This window comes from Delphinus delphis, chromosome 14 (assembly GCF_949987515.2).
Source record: "Delphinus delphis chromosome 14, mDelDel1.2, whole genome shotgun sequence".
Classification (NCBI taxonomy): domain Eukaryota; kingdom Metazoa; phylum Chordata; class Mammalia; order Artiodactyla; family Delphinidae; genus Delphinus; species Delphinus delphis.
In genome coordinates, this window is record NC_082696.1 from 38,596,934 (window position 1) to 38,613,245 (window position 16,312).

Genomic DNA, 16,312 nt, shown 5'->3' on the forward strand with positions numbered 1-16,312 from the left:
AATAGAAATTAGGCATATTTTTCCATCCGTTAGCTGACCTACCTTTTAGGACAAGGGCAACAACCCAGTCAACCAACCTAAAAACTTACCCACACATGGAAACATGAGTCCAGCCTTGCTCCCGTCTCCTCTACTGTCACTTTCCTCTTTGTTGCAGAAAAAGAGATGTGTGCTCCAAGAGACGTGGACTCACAGCCAGTCTACCACGGTACAAATACGATTCTACTGCTCCACTTATTCAAAACCTTCAGTCAACTCCAAGCAATTTACCGTGAAATGCAAGGCACTTCTGAATCTACTTCCCTTTGAATTTCCACCCATAACCGCAGCTGTCCAATATACTGATCTAATTATAGTTCCCTAAATACATCACACATTTTAAGCCTCTTTCCTCTTCCTAGGACATATTCCTCTTTGCCTGGCAAACTAGTGGTTATCTTTCAAGATCTAGCAATAACATCACCTCCTCTGAGACACTGTCCCTGGTTTTAGAATTTCTTATAACCATCTCTGAGCATCTTCTACCTGATTCACACTGCTATAGCGGCATTAGTCACACTGTTTCACAGTAATTTACTTACTCAACATTAATCCCATGTCCTTCAAGGGCTAGGACCTTGTTCTGTTCAACTTGGTCTCCTTGGTGCCTGGCATATTCCTTTGCATTAAGAAGCTGTTTACACTATGGCTTTATTAATGATTAGAGAACAAAACTCCTAGGCAAAATTGTAAAATAGATGAGGAGTGGGCATTATTAACCTCTTAATTAACCAGGGATGGGTAATAAAGCAATTCAAATCAAAACAAAAACTTAATCTCCTGACTTCTGGGCTGGTCCTCTTCCTAAATTATGATGAATCATTGAGAGCAAATAAGTAGATACCTCTGCAGTGATCCAATCCATCCAGCAATATGGCTAAAATAATCAGATTTCCTGTGTCCCTTTTTTTTTTTTGCGGTACGCGGGCCTCTCACTTTTGTGGCCCCTCCCGTTGTGGAGCACAGGCTCCAGACGCGCAGGCTGAGCGGGCATGGCTCACAGGCCCAGCCGCTCCGCGGCATGTGGGATCTTCCCGGACCGGGGCACGAACCCGTGTCCCCTGCATCGGCAGGCGGACCCTCAACCACTGCGCCACCAGGGAAGCCCCTGTGTCCCCTTTATTATAATCATAATAACATGAAATTCAAGGGAGCTACATGGTCAGGTAACCAAATCACTAAACGGTGGTCTGGAGCTGGTCTCAGGGAAGATAATTTCCCATTCAGATTAGCAACTCTTAAAGCAGTTTTTGCAGGAATCTTGGTGCAAGTAAAGTAGGGAAGAGAGTAGAAAAGAAACCAAAAATTTTAGAGCTAAATAGAAAGCAAGAAAAAGCTATTCTAATTTTAAAAACCTCCTAAGAAATACTTCACAAAACAGCACTTACTCAACATCTGTCTCCTGCAAAGCACTAATTTAAAAAAAAAAAAAAGGAACATGAGCAAACAACACACAAAAGCCCACAAATGCAGCAGCCAAGAGTAACAGCATGAAGCCACTCAACCTCTTACTTCACCACTTCAGTAGCTAAAGATATAGGCCTCCATTTTCAAATATAACAATGCTTTTATGCTTTTTCTACAACTTCTTAGGTTCACATATGTGTTTATCTAAGATACTGCCAAATTTTTGATATTAGCAGTAATGTGATTGTCTAAAATAATCCATGCAATACAAACTCTAATCAACGGACATCTAAATTTTTAGCTTATCTGTGTTAAGCTGAGAGGGAATTCTTAGTCTATTACAAGCTTGTGGTTCTAAATACCCCTAAGTCTGTGCTTCATCAAAACTAGGAAACCTGCACCCTTGGAAATACCAGAATGTACTCACAACCACATGATAAATTTTGTTTATCAAAGGAGTCTTATTGACAGTATATATTTAAAGCATGTTTTTATACTAAAACAAAATGAACACATTATAGAGTGCATAATGTATACAAATATGTAAGATGAATATGAAATGTCAAAGAAACTTTGTACTTTTCTATGGAGCACTGTGAGTTATGCCTCTAGATTTCTGGGAGTTCTTTGGTGGAAAGCATGAGAAGCCCTACTCTAGGGGATTCCCTCCTAGATGCTGAGGAAAAGATTACTTTCATGTAAAAAATATACATCACCTTGGCTCTAGCATACCACAACCACTGAACTCAAAAAGTGCTACCATACTTAGACATACCATTACTTTTTTTATTGGAACTTAACCTTTATAACAGCTTTTTTATTTTGAAGCAAAAACATTTCTCTCTCCAACAGTCCTAAATCTTTCTGCAGGTACCCCACAGGACCAGTCTAAACTCCTATATATGTAAGACCGTCCTTCAAATAAACATAATAGTCACAAGTAATGGAGGTGTACTGGATGCCAGGAAACGTGCTGGGTACTTGACAATCATTAATCAAAAAATAAAACTGCAGGTAAATAGTATCATCTTTATTCTACAAAAAAGAAGTAGATGAAGAGGAAGAGAAAGGGGGAGGGGTTAAGGGGAAGGAGAGTGGGAAAGGAAACAGTTTACAAAAGGATAAGCAACTTTCCCAAAATAGCACAGCTCATTAGGAGCAGAGCTGAGCTCTAACTCCAAAGCTTGTGCTTGTTTTTCTCTTTCTTTATACATCATGTTATACTACATTTCCATGCCCACTTTCCCAGGTGTTCATTTCTCCTAGTGAAATATCTCCATTTTACAACTATTCCTTCCATCACTTCTGCAATAACAGACCATCCTGATCAATGTTCGTGTGTGTGTATTTATTTGTAGGAGTAAAATATCCCGAACAATTTGGCCACGGAAGAACAGAGTTGGGCCGTCACTTCCTTTGCTCTGGATAAGATACTGCTATTGATACAACTTAAAAATATGCTACCTATGTTGGACAACCACTTGCCATTATATTGAATTGGCCATAAACCAAAATTCTTTAGTATTGTTTTAACAGATTCTGCTAATAACCATTTCTTCTCTAACTGGTTTCTTTTTTAAAATGTATACAACTCTTGTATTTACCTACATATAAACAACCTGTCAAAATAAATTTTTATTCATAGTCATAGATTATATGACTCTCTACTACTTTCAAGGATAAAAATTAGCTACCGGGGCTTCCCTGGTGGCGCAGTGGTTGAGAGTCCACCTGCCAATGCAGGGGACACGGGTTTGCGCCCTGCTCCGGGAAGATACCACATGCCGCGGAGCGGCTAGGCCCGTGAGCTAAGGCCGCTGAGCCTGCGCGTCCGGAGCCTGTGCTCTGCAACGGGAGAGGCCACAGCAGTGAGAGGCCCGAGTACCGCAAAAAAAAAAAAAAAAAAAAATTAGCTACAAATTTAAGTCCAAAGTTTTCATCCCAGCACTTAAGATTCTTCACTACAGCCTCAATGTATCTTTCCACCCAGCCCCTAAAATTTCCACCCAGCCCCTAAAATTCTACACAGCTCTGTCTCACTCTTTTCTGTATTTGTACCTTTATTCATGCTGTCCTCTCAATCAGGAATGCTTCGTCGACTCATTGAAATTTTATCAGTCCTTCAAGGGCCATCCCAATTACTACATTGCCTTTAAAGTCTTTCTGATTAATTTCAAAATTTATCTTCTTCTTCTTTGAAACCCCACAGCTTTTTTTTAGTTCTGTCCTAGTATTAGGACAGAAATGTCCTATTAAATGTCTGCCTAGCAGGAAAGGTATGTATATTATTTTCTCTTACCTCCCCCAAACAGATAGAATCCTAAACTTCTTAAAAAAAGATGGAGTCTCATTCCACTTTGCAATATATCACTAAACACAGTAGCTGAACCCAGGAGGGTGCTTTTTAATAGATATTTATTTGAATTTAGTTAACTATTCATCTCAGAGATGCATGTACTGAGTTCTAAAATTCATTAAAAACTTAAGTAAGGAATATCTATAACCAACCACAGAAAAGAACCTGAATATCAATGGGTACATATAGCACTAAAATATGGAATTATAGGCTCTGTTTAGAATAATACAGGTATTTTTTTCACTGTATTGATCTCATGATGAACTGAAATCGCACCATTCATATTGGTGTAATCATGTTGACAAAAACTGAAATCTCAAGAGATTAAGAGACTTCTTCAGGGTCACATGACTAATTAAAAGCTGCGTTGGCCTTACAACAAAGCTTTCTAATTTCTAGCTTAGTTATTTTTCTCTACTATTATCATCCAAATCATGTGTTGATACGTTTTCATAAATATTAGCTGCAAAAATAGTTATGTAAGAGAGAAATATTCTCTTCTTTCTTATATATTAATAATCTTAAAATTATTATTTGTACAGGTAGAATTTAAAAATAAAATTCATTAATGATGATTAAAGAGGATTATAATACACAAAATTTATTTATACAAATCTTACTTATTTTGCAACTTAACTACAAAGACAACAGTCAAGAGTCAGGATATTAACAAATGTTGTTCAGTCAAAATAAATGTCATAAAACCTATGTCGTAAAACCTATACACTAATAATATTCACGGTCTTTACTTATAAGCCAGTCCTACAGATTTAATCAGAGCCTGTTTATGCCTCTGGTTTGTTTTTAACCTCTTGTCACCAATTTAGAGGATAGTAAAAATTTTGCCTGCCCAACATCCATTTCCCCTTGAGAAGCCTTTCCTCCTATAGTCACTGCATGTGATTCGTTGTTTCCGAGAATGAAGTTGAGACTCAGACCTGACATATCCAAGCTCTAAGTGCCCTGAGCCACAGTGGCTCAGAAGTGATACGTGACACAAACCTGCCTCAACAGGCTTATTATTACATTTTTCCAACCCAGCAAATGCTTAAAGACTGGGTTTGTGGTGCAAGTTAGTCCACCTTAGGGCTGGTGCCAAAGCTACTAAGTGAAGACACTTTTTTCTCTTTGAATTTAAACTTGAGGAGTTAGGCCTGGAGCTGTTGATAGCAATTTTGTCACCAAGCAGAGCTTGAGAATGAAGCCAAGTTGAAAGAGAGTAGAGCCAAGAAGTAGAAGGGAATAGGGTCCTTACAAAATAATGTGAGCTCTAGATCAAGCCGTGACTGAAAGCTGGGTTACATAAATCTGATAAATTCTCCCATTCTCCTTAAGCCAATTTGAAGTGGATTTGCTGTCATGAGCAACTGTAACATTCCTAACTAATGCACTCAGGTATCTGACTTTCTCAACCCACAACAGATTCAAAAGGTCATAAAGAGAGTGAACAGTAAGAGCTATTACATACATCAGATGAAGTAGCAGCTTGCGGTTTGAAAGTGATGATGAAGACAGGTAATATGTAAAAAAAGAAAATAAGGAATTTCAAAAGTGTGGAGTCTTTTAGTCAAGGACTTACTCCACATATCATCCTGGGAAACCTCTCAGTCCCAGAAAAACCAGGATAGTTGCCATGCTATTTGGGAGCACAGAGATTCTTGCAGTGATTTGCATAAACAAGAAGATAAGGGGTCATTAGGTCACAGAGGACTCAAGGCAGGTGGTGGTGAGGCTCTGAGGTTGCTGTACTTGTAGGGGAGAGTGTGGTAAGCACACAGAATTCTTAGATTCTCCACTGACTTGTACTAATTGGAAACGTGCAATCCACTGAGAAACATCTTACTCCAAGCAATCAGAGCATGGAGAGTAAAAAATAGATGGATCAAAGAATCGGCCATCCCAATGAAGCCAAAGGACAAGTGTAGGTGTGAATCTTTGGATTGGTGTAAAAAAAAAAAAACAAATATAGGATGCTATGCCCAGAGAGTTTCAGAATTTGAGATTTTAGGAAGGAACAATTTCATATGATAAATCCAGGTTGTGACTACAGAAGGGGCTGGGTGAAAGGAAGTAAAAGAGAAGACTACCACTTGAAACTGTGGAGGTCACAAACTGAGAGGCTGTGGTGTTGGGTGTAGACATGAAGTCACCCAGATTGAGGACAGGAGACAGGTGGGAGAAGATGACTGTACACTGTTGCTGGAGTGTTCATTGAAGGAGGGGTTTGTTCAGGTGGTGAGTAGATCACAGGAATGAGCAAAGGTAGTTGATAGCATAGCCAGATGGCTCAAAGGAACAGGAATGAGTATAAGAGTGTAGAGAAACAATGGTCTACAGGTGGGAGGGTGTATGGAGGGCATGTGTCCCACCTCCCTACCCTGAGATTCATGACCTATGGAGTAATCAGCAGTCTCCAACAGGAAGGACTCACGGGGAAGTGGGATACCCCTGGGAGAGTCAAGATTCAGGGCTAGAGAAAAAAGTGGAGGTTAAGAGGAGTTTACTGGGACTGAGCAGGTGTTCCAGAGGGCATGACAGAATGGTTTTGAAGGAAGAATAAAAAGCAGAGATTAGGTCAGGGAGAGGCAGCACAAAGCATAACAAAGTTTCAAGGCAGAGAGGAGAAATGAGCAGACAAACGATAAAAACAGAGATTAAGCATTAGAAAATTAACTGTTTTTCAAGGCTAATACAATTACATGTTCCAAAACTGGTAACATGGGAATTTAGAAAGAGCTAGCAGCTATGATGTGGGATGTGGAATTCCTTTTCCTCCTGGGATGAGGTGGTGAGTGACAAACGTGGGTCAAGGAAGTTTAGGGAGGCAATTGAAGAGCCTGCAGTCATGTGTAGGAATGGTGGCCAGGAAGGCATGTGAGAGGGAGTTCTGTGGGACTTCAGGATGATAGGGCCAGTTACAACGAGGTGGGCTCCAAGGAGGTGCAGGGGCATGGGATGCTATTTCAAATCAGTGGGGAAGGAATCAATGACAGAACAAACGAATTTGAGACAAGACTAGTGATTAAAAAATGTTAATAATAAAATTAGATTACCTACTTCATTGCCTACTAAAATAACTTCTAAAGGATTAAAACTTTAAATTAAAAAAGACATCAACAGTACTATTAAAAACATAGATGAATATGTTTAAAGGGGAAAGTCCTTCTCAGAAACTATGCGAGAAGAAATTGACAGCTTTCACATCCACAAAATTTAAGGATTTTACAAAGCAATGCTCCCTAAAATAGTTAATGGCAAACAAACGAAACTGATTAAAACATTGCAACATAACAGACATACAAAGAGTTAACATCCTAATGAATAAAAAGCTCTTGAAACAAACAAAAAAGGATTAAAAACAGGCAAAGAATACTAAAAAGCAATTCGTAAAACTAAATCCAAAATATCCAATAAACATACTGACTAACTAAAAATATTCGGCCTCATTAGCAATCAAAGAAATACAAATATGAGGTATCTTTTCCTACTGATTTCTAAATTTAAAATTTTTAAACAGTATTAGTATGTTGGTAAAAATTTTGAGTATAAATTGCTGCAGGCTTCCTGGAAAGAAATTTTGCAAAATGTGTCAAAAATGGTTAACAAGTGAATATCCACTGACCTAGGAAGTCCATGTCTAGAAGTCTATTCAAAGAGATTAATAAAACAGCCATGTACAGTGTATAAAGATCACAAACAGAGTTGTCTACTATAGTACTGTTTATACAACCAAATTTGGGAACATTCTGCATATTTGCCAATAGGGGTTAGTTAAAATTTTAATAGAACACTATGTAGCCATTAAAAATATGATTTAGCACCTTGACAAGATATAGTAAGATGAAATATTAAGGGAATATGATATACCACTTTTCTTTTTAAAATCTACATATATGCAAAGAATTTTATAACTAATGGTGGAATTTAGGTGGACATTATTTTCCTCTTAATACAATTCTGAATATTTCTGATTTTCACTGCAATGTGTATGGTCTCAGAAACACTATTTCAAAACTTTAAAGTTTAAAACTTAGTGGTATTTTAAGTGGCAAACATTACCTGCTCAGAAAAATTACATGTGGAATAACCCATTATAATGTAATAATAGGGAGCTGACAAAAGGATGAGACTGAAAGAAAAAAATCACCTGATTATATTTTGACATCTGTGATTCTTGGTGAATAATTTATAATAGCAAGCATATATTGTCCTTGGAAAAACTGAATTCTACATTTGAACATTGCCAATATTTAAAGCAATGCATTTTAATGATTTGTTTTCCTTTTCTTATTTCTGTGTTAAACTGATGATTGCCACAGGGTGCAGCAAAATTAAAATGTGGACTAACTGGAAAATTCTGTTTCATACCCTTAAGAGCTGAAATTTTATCTAGCCAAAAACTATTTCATGGGTCACTTTGAATAATAAGAAAAACGTTATTTTTTAAAATTTGCTCTTCCTATTCACTTGTATTCTGGTAATAATAATTTTAAGAAGAAAAAAATAATTTACAAACTGTATACCATTATTACATTAATATAAAAACATTCTTACAAATGGACAAAGACTGGAAGATACTCAATACTGAAGCAATTATGTTTGAATATTAGAATTGGAATTTTAAAATCTTTCAGTGTTCTTAATAGTGTGATGGTTTTATGATAAAAAATATCTGCAGGAAAGAAGCTAACTAATAAAGTAAACTTTTAACAATCCTTTTATAAGATAATTTGAGATGTCCTTAGATATAACTGAAACTGCTGTCCTTAGTCAAAATCATATTTCATTAATCCATATTTTAAGTGGATTACATTGAGACAAAACCCACAAAGTGAAGAACTGAACCAATTTGCTATTAGGACCAATAATAATTATTGACAGGTAATATGAAATTTTTCAACAAATTAGGTAAATTAAGATACTTTTTGAAAGAGTTGGTAAAAATAAGCATCTATGAGTAAAAAAAAAATGCTTTGTTTCCTCCCATTTTGCAGTTACACCTGAAAAGTTTATATTTCCTTTCAAAGCATTCAAACCTAGAACCCAAACATGGACTTCTCAGAGTTGGAACAACCTATGCCGGGTTTTACTTGAAGCTTAATATCCTTTGGCAAAAATCCACAAACATCTCAGGGAGCTGACCCAGATGTACCCTGTGAAGAAAGTATTCCCCACTTCCCCCGAAAACGTTCTCCCACTCCTCCCTGAGGCAAACGAATACAAACTATGCCCCCCATGTTGCAGACTGGTCCCATACCCATACTGTCAAACCCATATGGTGCAAAATGAATGGAAAACCTGAAATGACCTCATTTATATCTATGGCTGGGTTGGTGGCAGAGGGACCGTGGATGCACTGCCCAAGTTATCACACTGCTTATTTTATCACACTGCTTATCTTTACAACTGATACTGAAGATGGGCACATTTCAAGCGGCTAGCAATCCAAAATCCAGGTATCAGGTTTCTTCTTGGGAACTCAGGAGAATCTGTTCCATGCCTCTCTCCTAGCTTCTGGTGGTGGCTGGCAAGTCTTGGAATCCCTTACATCTGCATAACTCCAATCTCTACTTCCACTGTCACAGGCTTGCCTTCCCTCTATGAGTCTCCGTCTCTGTGTCTCTTCTTCTTATAAGGACACCAGTCATACTGGGTTAAGGGCCCACCCTACTCCAGTATGACCTCATATTAACCAACTACAACTGCAATGACCCTATTTCTAAATAAGGGCTCATTCTGAGGTTCCAGGAAGTACATGAATTTTAGGGAGACATTATCCAACCCAGTAAACCCACCAAATCTGCCTTCATTCTTCTATTGCCACCTTTGTATATAGTGCTGGTCCTCAACCTCAAGCCAAGAAGCTGAGAACCACCCTTCATTCCCACCTCCCTTTAAATTCACATCCCAGTTATCATCAAGCCTGATCATTTTCCACTCCTAATATTTCTAGACTCTGCTACTCCTGTTTATCCCTAATCCCTGAATCACTCTCTAGCACCTCTTGCTTGGGCTACAGCAGTCTGTCCAGTACTCCTCAAATCCAATCTTCTCCAAGCTACAAGAGTATATATAGATATATACATACAGCTTCGTGGCATGTTAGAAAGATGTACAGTTGCTTTTTTTGGTTTGTTTTTCTAATTTTTCACTACCGTGAAAAGTTCTGCTGCTTTACTGCAATGAGCATAATTATGATAGACATCCTTCTTCAGGGATACAGAAACTGAGAGGCAGAGTGGTTTGTGTGCAAGCCCTGTCCTTTGTAACATCTTCTCCTGACTTGATAGATTCTTTACAAACCTTCAGAATGCAAAAAAATCCATTATATCTATATTCTAGCTTTTTATAGATTTTATTAGATTTGGGAAAGACAGACAAGAGGGGCTTATTTCAGTGTTTTGAGATTTAATATTATACCTGGCTCCAGAAGCCCCATGATAGAAGTACTTATTCTCATTTTTTAAATAAACAAAAATAATAAACGAATGTAATTGCATGAGTTATAAGCCATCCTTGTTTACACACACACACACACACACACACACACATACACACTGATTTTAAGAACAGTGTTTTCTTCTGAGATGTATTAACCCAGCCCATAAAGATTAGTGTAGAAATAAATCACTTCATAGTCATTTGATATAAGCATGTTTGGGAAGACAGCTTAACTCCTTCCTGTCTTCCACGAATTTATTCCTGAAACTATCACACTGAACCTCAGTTTCTTCCTTTCCTTCACCCAAAAAGTGAAAACTTACAGTTAACCATGCTTATTTCCACACTCCCAAAGGGGATTCTTTTTCATCAGCACAGTAGATATTAGGGCTTAGCAGGAAATAGGGGCTATGAGGAGGCGGAATCCAGGAGATAGAGGAAGGCATTTAGCTCCATTTATATTGTCTATAAACGCTTCTGCTGTTGCTCCCCCAAACAAGTGTTCAGGCTGTGTTGGCTCCAGACTACACAGTCTTAAAGTATTTCTATTCCCTCGGCCCACTTTCCAGTCTGAGAAATCCTATTTTAACTGATCCAGGATCCTAGGTGAGATTCCTTCCTCCTATTCAGGAACATGTACAAATGTGAATTGCTTTATTCTTATATAGACAGCTCTGAACTTCTTTTCCAACCAAGCACCCAACTCTTGGACACCATCACATTTTAAGAATAGGCGTTATTGGAGAACACATATCTACTCTGATTTATAAAGTCCGTAGCATGCTTTATACCTGGACAGATGCATAAAACTGCTATTTGCCTTTGAGAGCATGAATGAAAAATATATCCCCCTTGAGTATAAAGTAGACTACCTATTTGATTTCTCAAAGTCAATTGTACTTCCAATAAAAAAAATAATAATAACCACTTTGGTTTTCTGGGTATGTTCAAGTATTCTCTTTATGTAATGTCACTAACTGATAATGACTTATAAAAAGTACATTGATCCTATTAATATAAAAATTACTAAGACCAACAGGATTCAGAGAGCATGTACTAACCACAGAAGTTTTAAAACAGTAAGATAGGAGCCCTGGATTTATCCCTAATACATGATTTTTGCACATGTCAATCACTTAAACTTGGGCCTTAGATCTCTATATCTAATAAAATATGTTTAATTAGTACTTAGAAGAATTATGTGGCATCATAATTATGGATGCTTATTTTATCATAGGATTTATAGGGTTTTTCTGATATTCAGAAAGGATTTTTTTTTCTAACTCAATTAAAATCTTTTGTTGAAGGAATGGAAAACCACTGAATTTACTATCAAGCCATTCAGGTCTGAGTCTCATCAACATCCCAAAATACGATTTTCAAATTGCTTTATTTCCTATTCTCAATGGAGACTGCAGGAAATTTAGTCTTAATTAAGCCTGATTTACTCTCATTTAGCATTAAAAAAAAAGATACTGGGGGAAGGGATGAATAGGCAGAGAAAAGAGGATTTTTAGGGCAGTGAAAATACTCCCTATGATAGATGAATACATGTCAGTATGTGTTTGTCCAAAGCCATATAATGTACAACAACAAGAGTGCACCCTAAGATAAACTACGGACTTTGGGTGATTATGATTTGTCAATGTAGGTTCATCTATTGTAGCAAACATACCAGTCTGGTGAGTGAGGGAGGCTATGCGTGTGTAGGGGTAGGGGGTATTTGAGAAATCTATACCTTCCTTTCAATTTTGCTGTGAATCTAAAACTGCTCCAAAAAAACCTGTCTTTAGAAATATTTTATTTCTGAGAAATGTTACACTTTTTTGCAAATTTGTTTGCTATATCTGAGCTCTAAATTTGAAAGGAAGCAAAGTGTTTCCCGTCCAACCATCTCTCTATGTATATATCAAATCATATATGATCTAGTAAGAAACATTTATTTCTCCAGAATTTTCTACATTTTGTAAATACGTAACTTCTACATAAAATTCACTCTATACTGCTCTTAAAAAGTTAGACATACGTTTATCATACAACCCAGCAATTGCACTGCTAAATATCTATCCAAGAGAAATGAAAACATGTACTCACAAAGACTTGCATGTGAATATTCTTAGCATCACGATTCACAATAGCCTCAAGCTGAAAACAACCCAAATGTCCATCCACTGGCGAATGGATAGACAAAATGTGGTATATCCATACAATGGAAAACTTCAACAATAAAGAGGAATGAAACACTGATACACGCTACAATATAGATGAATCTCAAAAACAGTATGTTAAGTGAAAAAAGCTATAAACAAAAGATCCCACATTTTATGATTTCATTTATATAAAATGTCCAGAGAAGGCAAATCTATAGATACTGAAAGAAGATTAGTGGTTGCCTGAAGCTGAGCAGAGAGTAATTATAAATGGGCTTGAGGGATCTTATTGGGGTGATGAAAATGTTCTAAAACTGAATTATGGGGATGGTTTTACAACTTGGCAAAATTTCTTTAAAAATCATTGAAAGGGGTAAATTTCTCAAAATTTAAACTTCTAGTTTAAAATTGACTAAAGAGGAGAGAAAATTCTTTAACAAAGAATGAAATTTGACACAATTTTAAATATCCTGCATAAGGTATTCCATTAGTCTTTGATATTTTGTTGAAGAAAGTTGTGGTAAAGATAAAACTAAAAAGTCAATTACTAAAAACTTTTTGCAAACTTTTTTCCAATATATACTTTGTTTCAAAATTAAATCATTTGATCTTCCAAAACACTGTTTTAGAAAATGAACTCCCTTAACATAGTGTCAGCAGAGGGTTACTGACCAGCACCTGACATACTAACAGGAAAACAAGGTTTTCCAATTGCTGGTCTAACTAACCTTGATCCAGAACCTACGCCATTACAGCACTTCCTGTGAGATTTATGGCCATCAGATCTCATTTTAACAATCCAAATTCTGAGCCTTCTGAATATTAAATCCCAGAAGGAATTTTTTTATGTGTAGCAATGTCAATAAGAAGAAAGGCATCTTGTGAAGAGATAAAGTGGACAGATGGATTTTGAATCTACATGTACACCAAGAGAAATGCAATACTCAACAGTAGTTCTAATCCATACTTTTTCAGTATCCAAACCATTAATATGAGTGTTTTAGTATTTAGTTTTTCTAGTTGAATGTTTAAGTGGTCATCGGCATCGAATCTCCATTTTACAGTCCTGCACAGACTCTAATAATTTCACCTGCCGTTTTTTTTTGGTTTCTGTTTTCTTAGTGTTTCCTGTGTGCCCCACTTGTACCAAGCGCTCTTCCAAAGAAACCGTGTTCGGATGTGTTCCCTGGGATGAGCTCTACGAAGATGAAACTGGCCCGTTCATCTCAGCCTCACTCGTCAGGGGCTGCCAGTCAGGACAGCTGGTAAATTGGGGTCATCTCCCCCTGAAGGCAACGAGTTGCTATGGCATCAGCAGTCAGGACCCACGCCCTCCATCTCCTGAGCCCCTGCGACCACACTGCACTCCCGTCCCTCCCTGGCTGCCGGCCGGTGTCCTAGGCTCGGTGAAAACCCAGTAGTTGCAGAGAACTCTTGATTTGACCCTATCTAATCATTCCCATGTTTTATCAAATAATGGATGGAGACTGGTGAGATGAGGTGACTGGGCTAAAGCCACACAGCTCGACGCGGGCAGAGCCGGCGAGAACACTGGTCTCTGCTGACCCGGCGGCCGCGAGCGGCTGCCTGGGGCTGGGAACGCGCAGCCCATGGGAACGACGTGGCATTGCCCGTGCGAGAGGCGAAGGCTCAGCAACTTATGAGAGGATATCACCAATGTCCAGCTTCAGGGCAGAGTGGGCAAAAAGAGGTGACCAGACCTCCCTGGTTACGCCTGTTGGCCTGAGCGTCCCCTTCCACTCCGCAAGTACCTCTGCATGTTAAATGATGTGGTCGCTCTGGCCAAAGAGGCGTCCACTTTGAATTCCCCCCATGCTCGTGCGGACTGGCCGGAAAATAGGAAAGTTGCTATAACCACATCTTCGCTCTCTCAGTCTCCCCTGACTGCCCAAGTCCTTTCCCTCCATCTTCGCTCCAGAGACCCCCACCACTCCCGACTCCCCTTCACCACGTACGTACCAGCCGCGCGCAGAGCTGCTCGCCGAGCCTGGGCTGGGTCCCGGTGCCCGGGCTCGCCCGGCCTCTACGTGGCCGCGAACTGCGACGCGGGCTCTAGTTCGCTGCCGCCTCTACCGTCCACGAGGGTGCGACCGCGTCTGAGCTGCTGGGCTGGGGCGCAGCCAGGAAGTGGCAGCTACTCCGGGGGCGGAGAGAGCGGCTGCCGGGACCCGCCCCCGAGCGTGCGGGGCCCCTCCCCCCTCCCCCCGCCCGGGTCTTGCTCTCCGTGCAGCCACTCCCGCCAAGGGGCTCTCGGGGCCGGCGCGATGGTGGTTCTTGTCTTTTGGCTCCCTGGGCAGCGTTCTTTTTCCTGCGTGCGCGTTAACAATCATCAGAGATCATCACAGAACCCATGCCCTCCTCGCCTACCACTCTCAGTTCCCCTCGGGGAGGATTAAGGTTCTACTAAGAATTTACCTGATGTGACTGAGGGAATTTCGCGTCCCTCCCTGCTCCCGGAGGCTTCCTCTGCAGACCCTCTGACCCATTTGTGCGCGCCCCCGAGCGTTTGTGCTCCAGGTGTCCTAAGGTTGCACTTTACTCGTGGCTCCTTGGAGAAGGTAAGAATGTGCATGGTTTTCCTATCTGCACCCGGATTGTGGGTATTCGTGGGTTTTTTAACGCATCATTTTAACAGATTGAGAAGCCATGTGCAATGTAGACAACTTTTGGACAAAGAAAAGCAGAAATCAACGTCTACCGAGTTTCACTTCAAGGTTCTCACTAAGAAAAATGAAGTCCTTACTATTAAGGTCTCATTGTGTCTTTTAGAAAGCATAATAGAGAGATGATGATACTGTTCTTAAAATTAAGGTGCTCTTCTCTGCTTCCTGAGAAGGTGGTTTCTCCTCACTGAAGTCCTGAGATCCCCTTTCGTTTCCTGAAAGACATTATTAGTGTCCAAAATCTGCTTAACACCAATATGTTCACAGATACTGTGCTCTGGCTTCCTACCCAAGTCTATAACACCTGTCATTTCCCTACTGACTGCTTCCAATGTTTTCATAGGCTATGTGATATAGAAAAATGTTTTATTTAATGTATCTGCCAGTGGTGCTACCCTTAGGCTCTTTAAATTATTTAATATTCCTACCCCCACAATGTGGTAATACCACCTCTGTTTCCAGATAAATAAAGTGAGGCTCAGCAGGTTAAATAATTTGAATAAAGTGAAATCGCTAGGAAGACTTCAAGTCAGTTTCTGAGTTCAAGTCTTCCTGCCTTTAAGGTTGACGTTCTTTAAATTATACCTTGTTAGTAAAAGTTATGATTTTTCTAAATGCCGACACTGGTACACTTTGTTTTATAAAAACATGGTTATTTGTATGGTCATACAAATAGTAATTAAAGAGATTGAGAGTTATTTATATCTTGAGTGTAATTTCAAGTGTATAATAAAATATATTATTATTATTTAAGGCAAATTATTCTAAAGCCTATTTATTTTAGAGAGCCTGTGTTAGAGATGCTAAAATGTTTGGATTTATGAGTTACAGTGCAATGATTGGATTTTTATAATTCTGAAACTGTACTCCTTATACTCACAAAATTTGTCTTGTAAAACCTGTATTTTGGGACAGGTTTGATAAAACTGTTAGCCCTCGCTGATGCACTTTAAAGTTAACGTATTTGAAATCATCTGAACCACTTGAATGTTCGCTCCATGAAAGCTGTATCTTCACTCCATGAAAGCTGTATCTTCGGTAGCTAGAATAGTACCTATACAAAATAGCTGCTTAGTAAGCAGTTTTTAAATGAATAAATAGAACCTCATTTTCTTCAGTTAAGACAAAATAATGACTTAATAAAACACTACTTTTAGTTTGCTTTTGTCTATTTATAGTAGATTGAAGATTTTTGATAGCTTCTCATTTCTTCTATGAAAGGAAGGAAGATGAAA

The 16,312-nt window shown here is 38.8% G+C and overlaps 1 protein-coding gene across 2 annotated transcripts in view; it reads right to left on the reverse strand.

Annotated features, from left to right (window-relative positions):
- Positions 1-14,505, reverse strand: part of PKIB (cAMP-dependent protein kinase inhibitor beta) — a 103,048-nt gene extending 88,543 nt beyond the window's left edge. The window contains exon 1 of one of the 2 annotated variants that reach the window (XM_060030551.1): positions 14,374-14,505. The gene's annotated coding sequence lies outside the window, so the exon portion shown is untranslated. The remainder of the gene's footprint in view (positions 1-14,373) is intronic. The other variant, XM_060030550.1, reaches the window with a different exon arrangement.
- Between the last annotated feature and the right edge of the window lie 1,807 nt (positions 14,506-16,312).